This window comes from Vidua chalybeata, chromosome 2 (assembly GCF_026979565.1).
Source record: "Vidua chalybeata isolate OUT-0048 chromosome 2, bVidCha1 merged haplotype, whole genome shotgun sequence".
Lineage (NCBI taxonomy): Eukaryota > Metazoa > Chordata > Aves > Passeriformes > Viduidae > Vidua > Vidua chalybeata.
This window is the reverse complement of record NC_071531.1, coordinates 106,189,359-106,201,418: the sequence shown is the minus strand read 5'-3', so window position 1 is coordinate 106,201,418 and position 12,060 is coordinate 106,189,359.

Here is a 12,060-nt window from a genome sequence, read left to right as displayed (position 1 = left end):
ATAACTGTTCATGTTCACAAAACTGCATTGCCTATGAATCCTTGATACAAGTGGATGCAATCAGAGCTAGTCATTGCTGCACTGATAATTTTAGCACTTCAGCTTCCAAAAAACCTGATTATAATGATCAGTCTCTTGGAGTTTGTTTTGTAATTTCTGATCCTTTTGTTTTAACACTCTGTATGTCTCTAATAAGATAAAAGGAATGCCTACTTTAAATAGAAAACCATGTTTTCTGCCTTCTTCCTATTTCAGAAACTGAAACTCCTCCAATGTATGACAGATAATTGAATAATGAAAATGAAGTACTCTTTTTTAACTGAAAAAACCCAAACTCTCTTGCAGAGCAATTCAATCTGGGAAGTCTGAAAGATAAGAGGAGCTGTTATGCAGCATTCAGATAAGGTCCTTCCCAGTGCTTTGCAATCAGACAAGATTCCTACTTGTTTTAATAGAAGTTTGAAGGAAACTAAAGTAGTTTGATACTGAAAGCTTTTACATATGAAAAGCATGGACATGAGAATGGAGGCTACTTATTTAACAAGGAAAGCACCTCATAAGGAACCCAGCTGGAAAAGATAAAATTTAGGGACAAGTAGATCCACTGTGACCTTTATGATCTGTAATGCCCTGGCTTTGGAAAAGGTCATGAGACCATAATGTACATAGATCACTTTAGTAGATAACCCAACTGATCACTGATACCTGCACAATGAACAATACTGAACAGAAAAGTTCTAATATTGTATCTGAATTATGGTATTTCCTTATACATATTGTGACAGTTTACCTGCTGAAAAAAATGTTTATAGCAAACGAATATTTATCTACTTATATTGGCTCCAATAAGAACTGCTATAGATTTGGGGTTTTTAAATTGGATTTTACTGATGGCAATTTTTAAAATTTCATCCAGAAAATACTAAAATCTTGTAGTAGACTGAAAAAAAAATCATATTTTGTTTCCCTTCTGTGTTCATGTTCTTTTTATGTTCTTTCCTATCATTACATGACATCTGAACAGCAATAACTCCTACTGACATGTCATAATAATTGAAATGTTCTGTTAGTCATGCTCTCTTTCCAAAACCAACACAAACAGCTAAATATTATCTTCAGATCTGAAGACAAGAAGATTTATTATATTATTTGGAAATAAGCCGCCTCTCTCTGCTGTAATGAAAACACTGCCAGTGGCACATACTCAGCTCTGCTGTATTGATTCACCAAAGTCCTGCTATTTGCCATCTTGCTTTGATGATCTCAAAGAAAACCTAAAATGCAGACTAAAGGAGTGCTTTAAAGCATGTTTCTTTCTTGCAGGAAAAGCAGACCATTCTCATACTCACATTTTATCTTCCCTGAGTTATCTAAGACAATTGGCTAGAAGTCAGTGCAGCGAGACATATTTCTGTAACTCACTGGGTTACAAAGGTTTGAGAGGTGTCTTTTAGCTTATTTTACCACACAGGTTTTTCCATTGCTGAGTTCACCCTTTTGACAGTGTGCTGGCAGAAATTAGAAAGCAATAGATCATGAGGATAGGGGGGGGAAAAACAAAGTGGAGAAGGGATGTTTCAGAACAGCTTCTCAATTTAAGACAAGCAGCCAGACCAGAAAGCTTAAGTGCTGAAGAGACTGATGTGCAGAAAGCCTGACTCAACAGGTAAGATGCAAAACTGCTCCAACCACAGCAAGAATTTCCCAAATCCCAGAAGGTTTGCAGACCATTCAGCAGCTGTGGTAGACTCAGAACTAGCTGGCTTTGGCACAAGTAACAGGAAGCTACAGCAGCCAGGGACTCAATTGAGCTAGAATGACTGTGTGTCAGAGGATTCTACAAACTATATCTGGAAATTGGGCTCTGCCAAAACTTTTTCCTGCTTTTGTTGCTGTTATTTTCAAGTTTGTATATTCCCTGTGAATTCAGCCCTGTAGTGAAACCATAGTTTGAGCAGCAGTTAGACAGGAGTTTCAGCTTCTTTAATTTTTAATTACTCAAAAAAATGAGGTGCGACAAGATCCAAATTAAGCAGATTGATGCAGGCTCAAGACCATTTCTTGAGAAAAAGATTTTGTAACCCTACTTGCTTCTCAATAAGCACACACCCATAAATCTTCAAAACACTCAGGATGGAATACTTCACAATGTAAGCATACAAAGTAGGTAATTACTGGCTTGCTCACTCTTTGTGCCATTCTGCAATTTTCATTTCACTTTGCCAAAATGCCTGGCAGGAATATATAGAATAAGGATGAGAAAGAAAAAAACTTGAAGTGTCACCCTCAACAAGTTAGTAAGGGGACATTAAGGGTAGTTTCAATGTTATTTTCTGGAATGACTGCAGTGTCAAAGCATATTGAAAGAAATTTATGAAGAGCTGTGGAATAGTCATATAATAGACACTCAATTCCCTAATCTTTGGAGTGTGCAAGCATATAATTAGGAGAATGCTACATCATAAACACCAAGTAAGCCAGAATAACTACAAGGGAAATGACAAAATGAATACTAAAGCAGAGAACACAAAGCTATCTGCACACTGAAAAATACTATGAATTCAAAACAGTCTGTGTCTGGCTGCATACCTGAAAATATATTTATTACCAAACTGGGCAGAGAGGGAGAGAGGATGTCATAAAAACAACATCCTTGTTTCAAACTTCTCCAGCTGGGATGTAATTAACATATAGGCACTATGTGATAAATTGTTTCACAAAAGACACTAAAAAATAAACATAAAATGGAAAATAAAATAAAATAGAGAAGGATCACCTATAATCATTTGCTTAAAATAAGGAAAAGGTTTATTTTTCCCTGTAGGGATTCACTGAAGGTTTTCTTCCTGTGACTCACCTGATCACAGGCATCCAGACCATGGACAGCAACAGCCTGCATCAATAACAGTTACAACACCCTTTCTCTAACCAGTATCAATCCACCTGCTTCACATTCCTCTCTACTAACATCTCAAGTTCTTTATTGTACCTAAAACAATTACAGCTATAGAAGTGTCTTATTTTCCCAAACATGGAGAGCTCTCATTCCCTTTCCCTGGTAAATAAAGGAAAGTAAAGGAAGTAATTTCACAAGGAATTTACTTCATGAGTAGTAAAATTCACATCAGTTGGGATCTGTGCTGTAGAAGTATCCAGGTAGCTATATTGAGTGCTGCACTTGTCATGGGAAAAAAACTTTAACCATGTGAGTGTTTAAAACTTTAAACATGTGAGTTTACCTGGTGACTTTCCACAGGAGAATTATTTATAGAACAGAAATCCTTCCATTCATCCAACATCACTATTGCAACCTGACATCCAACCTCTGGATGCCTGTGACTGCAAATTCCCCTCTCTACAAGGTGATGGCATCAGCAATACCACCAAGAAGGAAGAAAATAAAGAAAAAGAGAAGGAAAAGATGCAAAGGCTATAGTTTAATTAGGTTACAGCTTCATCAAATCTGGGATCATTTCTCAGCAGTAAATTGTTTCACCTATGATTGTCCCAACCCATTTGGGAGGGTGCTCATCACCCTGCTGACATGGTAGCAATCTTTCAGTTCCTCCTTGGCTAAAAATTAAAGGAGAGCTGATTACTGTTATTTGCTACCCTGTGACCTCACAGAAAATAGATATTTTAATGTCTTTCACCTTCTTCCTGACAGCCCATTTCCCTCCTCACTTATCAGATAACAAGACCTTCTGGTTCTTCTTCTACCGTGGATAGTTGAAGAAAAACCAAAGCAGAACAAACCAAGGAAACTTGACCAGCCCAGTCTCCTAATAAGAGAAAATTTCCCCCTTGTTCACTTTCAATCTCCTGCAGAGTGCAGCAGTCCTCAACGTGAATTTTCAAACACACCAACAGCAAGGTGGGTGCTGGTCACTTTTGCCATGTCTCAGGTAAGAGGATAAGAGGAAACTGCCTCAGGTTGCAGCAGGGGAGGTTCAGATTCGATACATTAAAAAAAAAAATTAACTGAGAGAATGGTTTAGCATTGGAATAATTACCCAGGAAGATGGTGGAGTCACTGTCTCTGGAAGTGTTCAAGAGGCATCCGGATGTGGCACTTGGGGATACCACTTAGGAACTTATTGTAGTGCTGGGATGATGGTCAGACTAGATGATCATGAAGGTCTCTGTATCCTCCTAAATATTTACCTTTCTATTGTTTAAAGCTAGATGATAAATTAAATGTTTGAATTCTATATTTTTGACAGTACATTGGTTCTATGAAATAAAAAGTCAGAACAGAAAATAAAACACTATACTCAAGAGTATTGATCAGTATAAATTATGCATGACTCATTTTGAATTACTTCTATAACCCAACATTCTCATCTTGCTAGTGGAAATAAATTAATTATAACATGAGGAACCATTGTACAAAGGTTAAAAACAGGCATGCATGCATTCATCTACAGAAAACTAAAAAGTTTAGGTTAATGAAATGTCTGAGGAAAGGAGTCTTATTAATTAGCAAGTTCACAGCATTCTTCACAGCTGTATTTCAGAGATGCCAAACTGTAATATATTAATGCTGTAGGCAAAATCTGCATCTCCATCTTGAAAATAATTTCAAGCTTCTTTTATTCAATGTTGGATCTTTCTTCTAGTGATTTGTATGCCTGAAAGCACTATCTCTTCTTCAAAGTCTTGCATGAGACAGAAACCAAGTGCAATGTTTATGTCCTGTAGATAATGGGATAAAACTCCTGCAAAAGCTCTAGTTATAGTTATTTTTTAGAATGGCTTGCATTTTCAATGTTTCATTAACATTATACCTCATTTCCCCTTCACTGGCTTTAGATTTGATGTCGATATTATCACCCCCTTTTTTTTTTTATATTTGTTGGGGGGTAGGTTGGGAGGGGGCTCATCCAAGCTCATTGCCATCAGGAGGAATTTTTCCACTGACTCTGCTGAATACTTCAAGGCCTAGTAAACAAAAAAAGAGTACAGTACCTTGCAACTTAATAAATGTGGAGCACAGAAGGCATGGAGTGAGGAGTATTGGCACTAGCTATGACCCTGCTTCAGTCCTTTAATTGCAACCCAAAAGACATTCAGGGGTAGATATTGCAGTGCTTCATTTTTTTCTCTTTTCAGCCTTTGTGCTTTGAACAGTGTCAATAATGTTTATTGAGATTGTTTTTGTGAGATAGGTGTTTCTATTTTTTAAACATCAAGGTTACTCTGTCACTGAGCATCACCTTTAAGAACCAAGCAGTAAAGCAGGGCTTGTGGTCCTGTGAGGTTTTTTTGTTGGGAGGAAAAGTTGCTGCTGGAGGGAGGTGCAGGAATGGGTGAGTTGCCAGACTCACAGGCAGTTCCAGTGATAGGGACTTCATGTTCTGTGCTTGAGTGGGCAGGGGAAGGAGGAGCTCACTGCTGAGCCAAGTTTGGGTGGCATGGCTCCCAGTAAAACGAGTACCAGAGTGGAGAGCTGCACTTTTTCAGCTGACAGACAGCTCAGGATCCATCTCTGACTTTAAGACCCACTCATCTGAACTAGAATGAACCCCATCTGGCTCAGCCTGGGATGGAATTATGTCTGTCAACAAAGTCCCCCCACTTTTTAGCAATTCAAAGTTCTTTTCCCAGGTAAAACTGCATCCAGAAATCTCCTTCTTTTACCCTGGATGCATTAAGACTTTGTCATTATTTTGACTATCTCTTTCTGAAAGACTTCCTTGGTTTCCTTTATTTCTCTCACTTTACACAGCTAATCAGGTTGACAATTTGTGTTCTTTTTCAGCTCTGTTCTTTAGGACTTGTCACCCCTGTCCTTCTGGTAGTTACAATGTCCTCAAAGCTGCAAGCTTCCTATCTATCCAGATAAAAGTGACTGACACAGTTGAGGTGAAGCAATTGAAACACAGGGTCTTTGACACCAACCAGAGTACACTGAGGTAGATGGAGCAGTAACAACTTTTGCAGGAAAGGCAGATGGATTTACCTGGATATAAATCAGCATAAGCCCTACCCTTGATAGAGCTAAACACTTCACCATTATTTATTATATTGTATATTTACTATATTTATTTTAAAAATTATTTTAGTTTAAGATTTTTTTAAAGTAACCTTTCCACAATAAGGACACATTATTTCAAAGTGGGCAATTTTGCTGACCAGAACCGACTTTCTCCTCTCTTTGTCCAGAAAGAAAGGAATGGGAAAATGAGAAAATAAAAAAAAAAAAAAAAAAAAAAAAAAAAAAATCCAGCTAATGACAATTAAAGGATGGCCTAGGAATCCTAATGACAATTCAACAAGAAGTTTATGAGGGGAGAAATTTTCATTGTGTTGTCCTGGGTTTGTGTGACCAGGCGTGACCTTGCAGGAAGCCCACACTGGAGCAGGACTTGTGACCCTGTGGAGGACCCACTCTGGAGCTGCTTGTGAAGAGCTGCAGCCTGTGGGAGGACTTCAGTTGGAGGAGTTGATGTAGGACTGCCTCCCACGGGAGAGACGCCACCTGGGATCACGGGAAGAGTGTGAGGAGGGAGCAGCGGAGACAACCCGTGATGAACTGACAGAGCCCCTGCTCCCCTTCCCCCTGAGCCACTGTGGGGAAGGAGGCAGAGAATCCAGGACTGAAGCTAAGCCTGGGAAGAAATGAGAGATGGGGGGTAGAGTTTTAAGATTTTGTTTCTTCTCTCATTACCTGGCGCTGTTGAGCCAGGGATCTGTGAAATGACTCGCACGATTTCAGAAGGCAAAATGAGCATTTACTCAAAAGCACTTCTCTCTTTTATAGAGAACATCATGAACATTAATTCCATTGGTCTTAAAGTAAAAACATTTCACCTGATTGGTCCACTGGACTTAGGTCAGTGTGGTAGAACATATCTATAAACAATATGAACAGAAAGCAAGATAATAGATTGTTTACATTCCTCTCGGACTTTTTCCCAGGCTTAGCCTGGCAGAAATCTTTCTCTTTTTCTCTCTGACTGAACTGAGAATGTCCACAATTACCCTGCTCTGATTTGACTGGTAATAAATTCATCTGATCTCCCCATGGTGAGTCTTTTTTTTTTTTTACCTGTGACAGTGACTGCTAAGTGATGTCTCCCCACAAGCCTTTGGAGGTATTTTCTCTCCCGAGTCCAGCTGAGGAGGGCAGGGACCGAGCAGATTTGGGGGGCACCTGGCACCCAGCTGGGGTCAGCCCACCACACATACACATACAGAGACAAGGATATGAGGCTGCTGCCTCCAACCAGGCTCAGAAGGAAACATCATAACAAACAGATAGAGTCCCACTGTTCCTGGAGAATTTCCAGTTAATATGTGTCTCTTCAATAACGTGGACCTACCAGGAACCCATGTGTTTTGCTAGTCAAAACATTGGGAAATATCCAAAATTCAGCTATCTTGAAGTACGGTAATATGCTTTATGCTTGTTTCTTAACTGCAACAATGGCATAATATGCATATCATATGCAAATTAAATATTTTATGATGTTTCTAAGTACTAAAATAATCTTCAATCTTTGAGCAAAAAGCACTTAGTTCCTTGAGACTACAATTAGGTAGGCTTTTGTTAAAGTGCTTAATTTTTTATCTTAACCAATCACTTAAATCACTGGAGTTTAACTTCTTTGCTGAATAAAGATCTAAAAACTTCATTAACTGAAGCTGAGTCCTCACTCAGCCCAGTGTCTAGACCCAAATTCCCAGTCTAAATATTTGGCCTGGCCTGGCCTGACTTTCCATTCAGAGTTTCTGCTCCATAGTCCAGCCCTACCAGGAGCCAATTTACTCACAGAGACACAGCCAAAAGGTTACTCCTTCCACTCAGGAACAAGAAATTAAAAGAACTTTAAAAAAAAACAAAAAACCAAGCCAAACAATCAGAAAAAACCCAATAAAATTAAAAAAAATCTTCATAATCTCTTTATCAGTTTATATCTCTTTATCAGTTCACAAATGATGTTCATTCAGATTCTGGCACTTTTTCCACTGCAGTGACAAATTCACTGGAATTGTTACAGACTAGTTGTAGCTGGAGCCTACTGACAGCAATGAGTTCTGTAGGAAACCAGTGTAGTTTGCCAATTGTTTATGACATAAATTACACTATTTGAAACAGTCTTCATGAACTACATATTGTATTTGAATAAATACTGAGACAGATTGATACGATTAAGAATACATTAATAAAGCATCATTCATTTAATTTTCTAGTTCTTTGTTCACTCTTAATCTAAAGATTGACTTACTTGTCTGCAATATTTAAGAAAGCATCTTTTGTCCCTTATACCCAAAGTACTCAAAGTTCATTTCTCTTTAACTAAAAATAAAACCAAAGAGGAGGATGATTTCATTTCTCTTTGTTGACTCATCTTACAATCATCTCTAACTCTATTGTCTGAACATAAGAGGAAAAAAATATTTCTACAAAGCCAGGCCTATGTCCTTTGTAGATAGCACAAAAGAGAAGCATTCTTGTTGTGATCAAGTTTTGTGCATGTTCCAGTTTCCTTAACAAGGTTAACCCCACAGTGGCATGCATAACTCTAGAGAAAGGAATAATTTCAGATGTTTTCTCTATGTTGTTGGTTTATAGTTTATGGGAAAAGGCTGCCCTCTTCTGACAATTTTTCTATTTGTACGAAAGTCTTCACACATTTTTGTATCCTCCATTTATAGTTTCTCCTTTGTTTCTCCGTACACTGTATCAATAGGGCCATTATCCCTACTCCTTATGCTCATGTTCAGAATGATGTAACATAGAAATGAGAAGGTTAAATACACCACACAATTCATGTGTAAACTGCATGTGTTTGATAAACATGATAAAAATCACCATACTTCATACACAGTCAAGCAGAAAGCAAGTAGGTGTCTGGTGTTTTGAGCTGTGGTAAAAATATTAACTGCCACACTCCCACTTTTTAAACAGGTGTCATCTTCCCATTTTTCAGACACACCCATTGTATGGATCTCTTCATCCACAGCACCTTGGCAGTATGTGTGTAAGCCTTTTAGTCTGAATCCTGACTTACCACATCCAGCTTCACATTGCAGACTGGTCTCAGAACAGGCAGAGTAGGTTGCTTTCAAATGAAATTAAATAGAAAGAAGTTTTCCAGGAGCATATCTAATCCACTCTGAGCAGTGCTGGGGAGTCAGCTCTTACACTCCTACAGTACATAGAAGGATGCAAGGGCTGAAATAAAACTGGATTTTGCTGTGACACTGCAGAGCCTCCTTGGCAGCTGCAGCAAATCCAGAGCTCTGTGGTACCAGCAATACAGGTTACTTCTTACCTTGTAAGAAAGGACAGACAGGTTACTTGAAATTGACAACTGAACACAGAATTATAGGAGTTACACATTGACCATTTGGTGTTAAAATTATATTAACAGCCCCTGAAGTAAGGTCTGTCATCCAGGAATCCCTCTCCCACTAAGAAATCCAATTTCTGACCTATCCTGTGCTTTCTCTGTCCCACTAGCTCAAAAGAGACCTTGGAAACTTCAAACTGGAAAAAGAAGTTGAGGTACCAGCTGAGTGCTGCCAGTGGCAGCTGCCAAGTGCATAAGGTGACTGTGGACTTACTCTGGTTTAGTACTTCTTTAGGACCCCATGTCTGAATCCTTCATTCCTGACTCATACCACTGTGCTGTATTGACCCATCAGTTTCCATCCAGACATTAATGCCTCATGTGATTATTAATTACCCTGAAATACTCCTTCAGAAGTAACCTATAACTCTATTTACAAAACTTGCATGAGAAGAGTAGATGTTTGTACGGTGCTTTCTTCCTCTTAAAAAGATACCCAACCTCCTTTCAGCATCTCCTTATTAAATTGCTTTCCATTTAGCTGTGTATAAACCCAGCCCTTAATTCCACCATCATATATCTGCACTTCACCTTATACAAATAAGTAATTCCAATGTGTAATCAATCCTTATCTGAGGCAGAGATCATAAGCCACAGCCTTAACTCTATACAGCATCACTGAAATCAATACAGCCATCCCAAATTAAACTAGCAAATGGTCTTGTCCTGCATATCTTTGATCTAGAGCATTTCAGCCTATCATGAATTAAGATGATGCAGCAAACATCTCCTGTCTTATACCCATTGCCTTTGATCCAAGTAAGATCCTGCTTGCTCCAGTGACTCCTAGCACTTAATGAGTTTCTTGACATATCCTTCCTGTCATGCCATTCCAAGCAGTATAGTTAAAAGAAAAAATGAATTTATCAAATACTAAGCAGGTCCTATACACACACAGGAAAAACAAGTTTGTATGAGTTTATTAAACCGGCCACTTAACAATTTAATCTCTCTGTGACTGCACACTAAATATAAATACTGCATTAAATTTCCCAAGCTTGTTGCATCTGATGAAACCAACTTAGAGCTCATTACTGCAAGTACACACTAATGAGATCCCTTTGGTATCACTACAATACAGTGGTTAATTACAGAGCCTACATTACTCATGGGATATATCTTTCTTCCCATGTATAGAGATTCTCCCTTACTGTTTAACAAACTAGATACAAGCACATTTTTTTAAAAAGTTAACAAATTTATCATGACAAATCGGTAAGTGTTTCCATTTTACAGGTTGGAAAATCAAAGCACAATAGCATCACCAGGCAACCCAACAGGCTTATTGCCAAATACTGAACCAGGAGAAAACTGGAGCATTTAGGGCAGTTGCATAAGGCAAACATTTAATTCCAAATCAAACTGCTCTGAAATTACCTAATTCATCACTTAAGATTTTCTCAAAGGGAGCTGATTTGGTGTTTTCAGCCCTGTCTGAATTTCCCCAATGACACTCAACATTAGTGGGTATTGTGCACTCTGAACACAAATGAACAAATGAACAGCAGTGAGTCCAGCCTCTCTTCAGCTCTGCTGCTGAAGTTTGCTCCATGGAGCCGCCACCCTCATTTGCTTCAGAACAGGGAACTCCCTGGAAGATTTTCATTTTCTGCATCATCTGCTGAGTCTGAGAGCTGACACAATTAGTACAAAGTAGCATGTGGCAGGGAGCCACAGAAAGCTCTGCATTTCTGAACAATTATAGCCCATTTTGTTTGTGCTGGGAGACACAAGTGCTCAGCCACTTGAGAAGTGCAATTCTGTGCTGGAAATGCACTGCCTGGAACAGCCCCTCTTACAAAATGGAATTTACCAGCCAAAATTGGAAATTGGGAAAAGAAAGTTTCTTTGTCTCATGCTGTTTATTGGAACCTCCAGAGTTATCAACCCCGCTGCTTCTTTCCTCTTTTACACAAAGCTTATGAAAATCAAGGCAAAAAATCACTATTCCTGTCCCACATATTTTATAGGGACCTGTGAAAACATCATTCCCTTTATAAAATATTATCATTCCCTTATCACAGCACTGAGCAACACTTAGTCATGTCTGTATGCTTTCCTGTGTAAACAGGGAAAACAGAAAAATTTTAGGAAGGTATCTCAGTCTGATATATTTCTATGCCTGAATATCTATATCACACATTGAAAGATTCTAGTTCCAGACATTTGAAATCTAGTCTCAAGTCTCTGTGCTTGTTTAAAGGGATATAAGTAGCAGGTATTTGGATGCAAGGTGAGGAAGGAAAGGACACTCAGAGACCTGTTAAGGTCAGGCTAGGGTAGATAAGAGAAAGGCTGAACAAAAACCTGCAGAATGAAAAAAGGAGAGTAACAGCAGTTTCAAAAAACAAAAAAGAAGAGAAATTTTAAAAAATCCACCCCTTCATACACATGCATATAAGCAGACAAAAATGCCTTCTCCTGTATATCTCCTAATGACTGTCTCAAAGGAAAGGAACAAAGAATTATATAGTAAAATGCTAAAGCTGATAACTTAACTATAGCTATGGCAATTGCCTATGGTAATGTAATTACTATTTCTCTAGAATTAATTTTTTTTTAAAGAGTCAGTCCAGAAGCATGGCTGTCCACAAGTCTGTGTATTTTTGGCTTGTCTGGACAAGTAAAAGCATGCAATGGCTGGTTCAGAGCTCTGTATGGGCTGACCAGCATGCTGGAGCTGTCTCCAGCAATGACAACA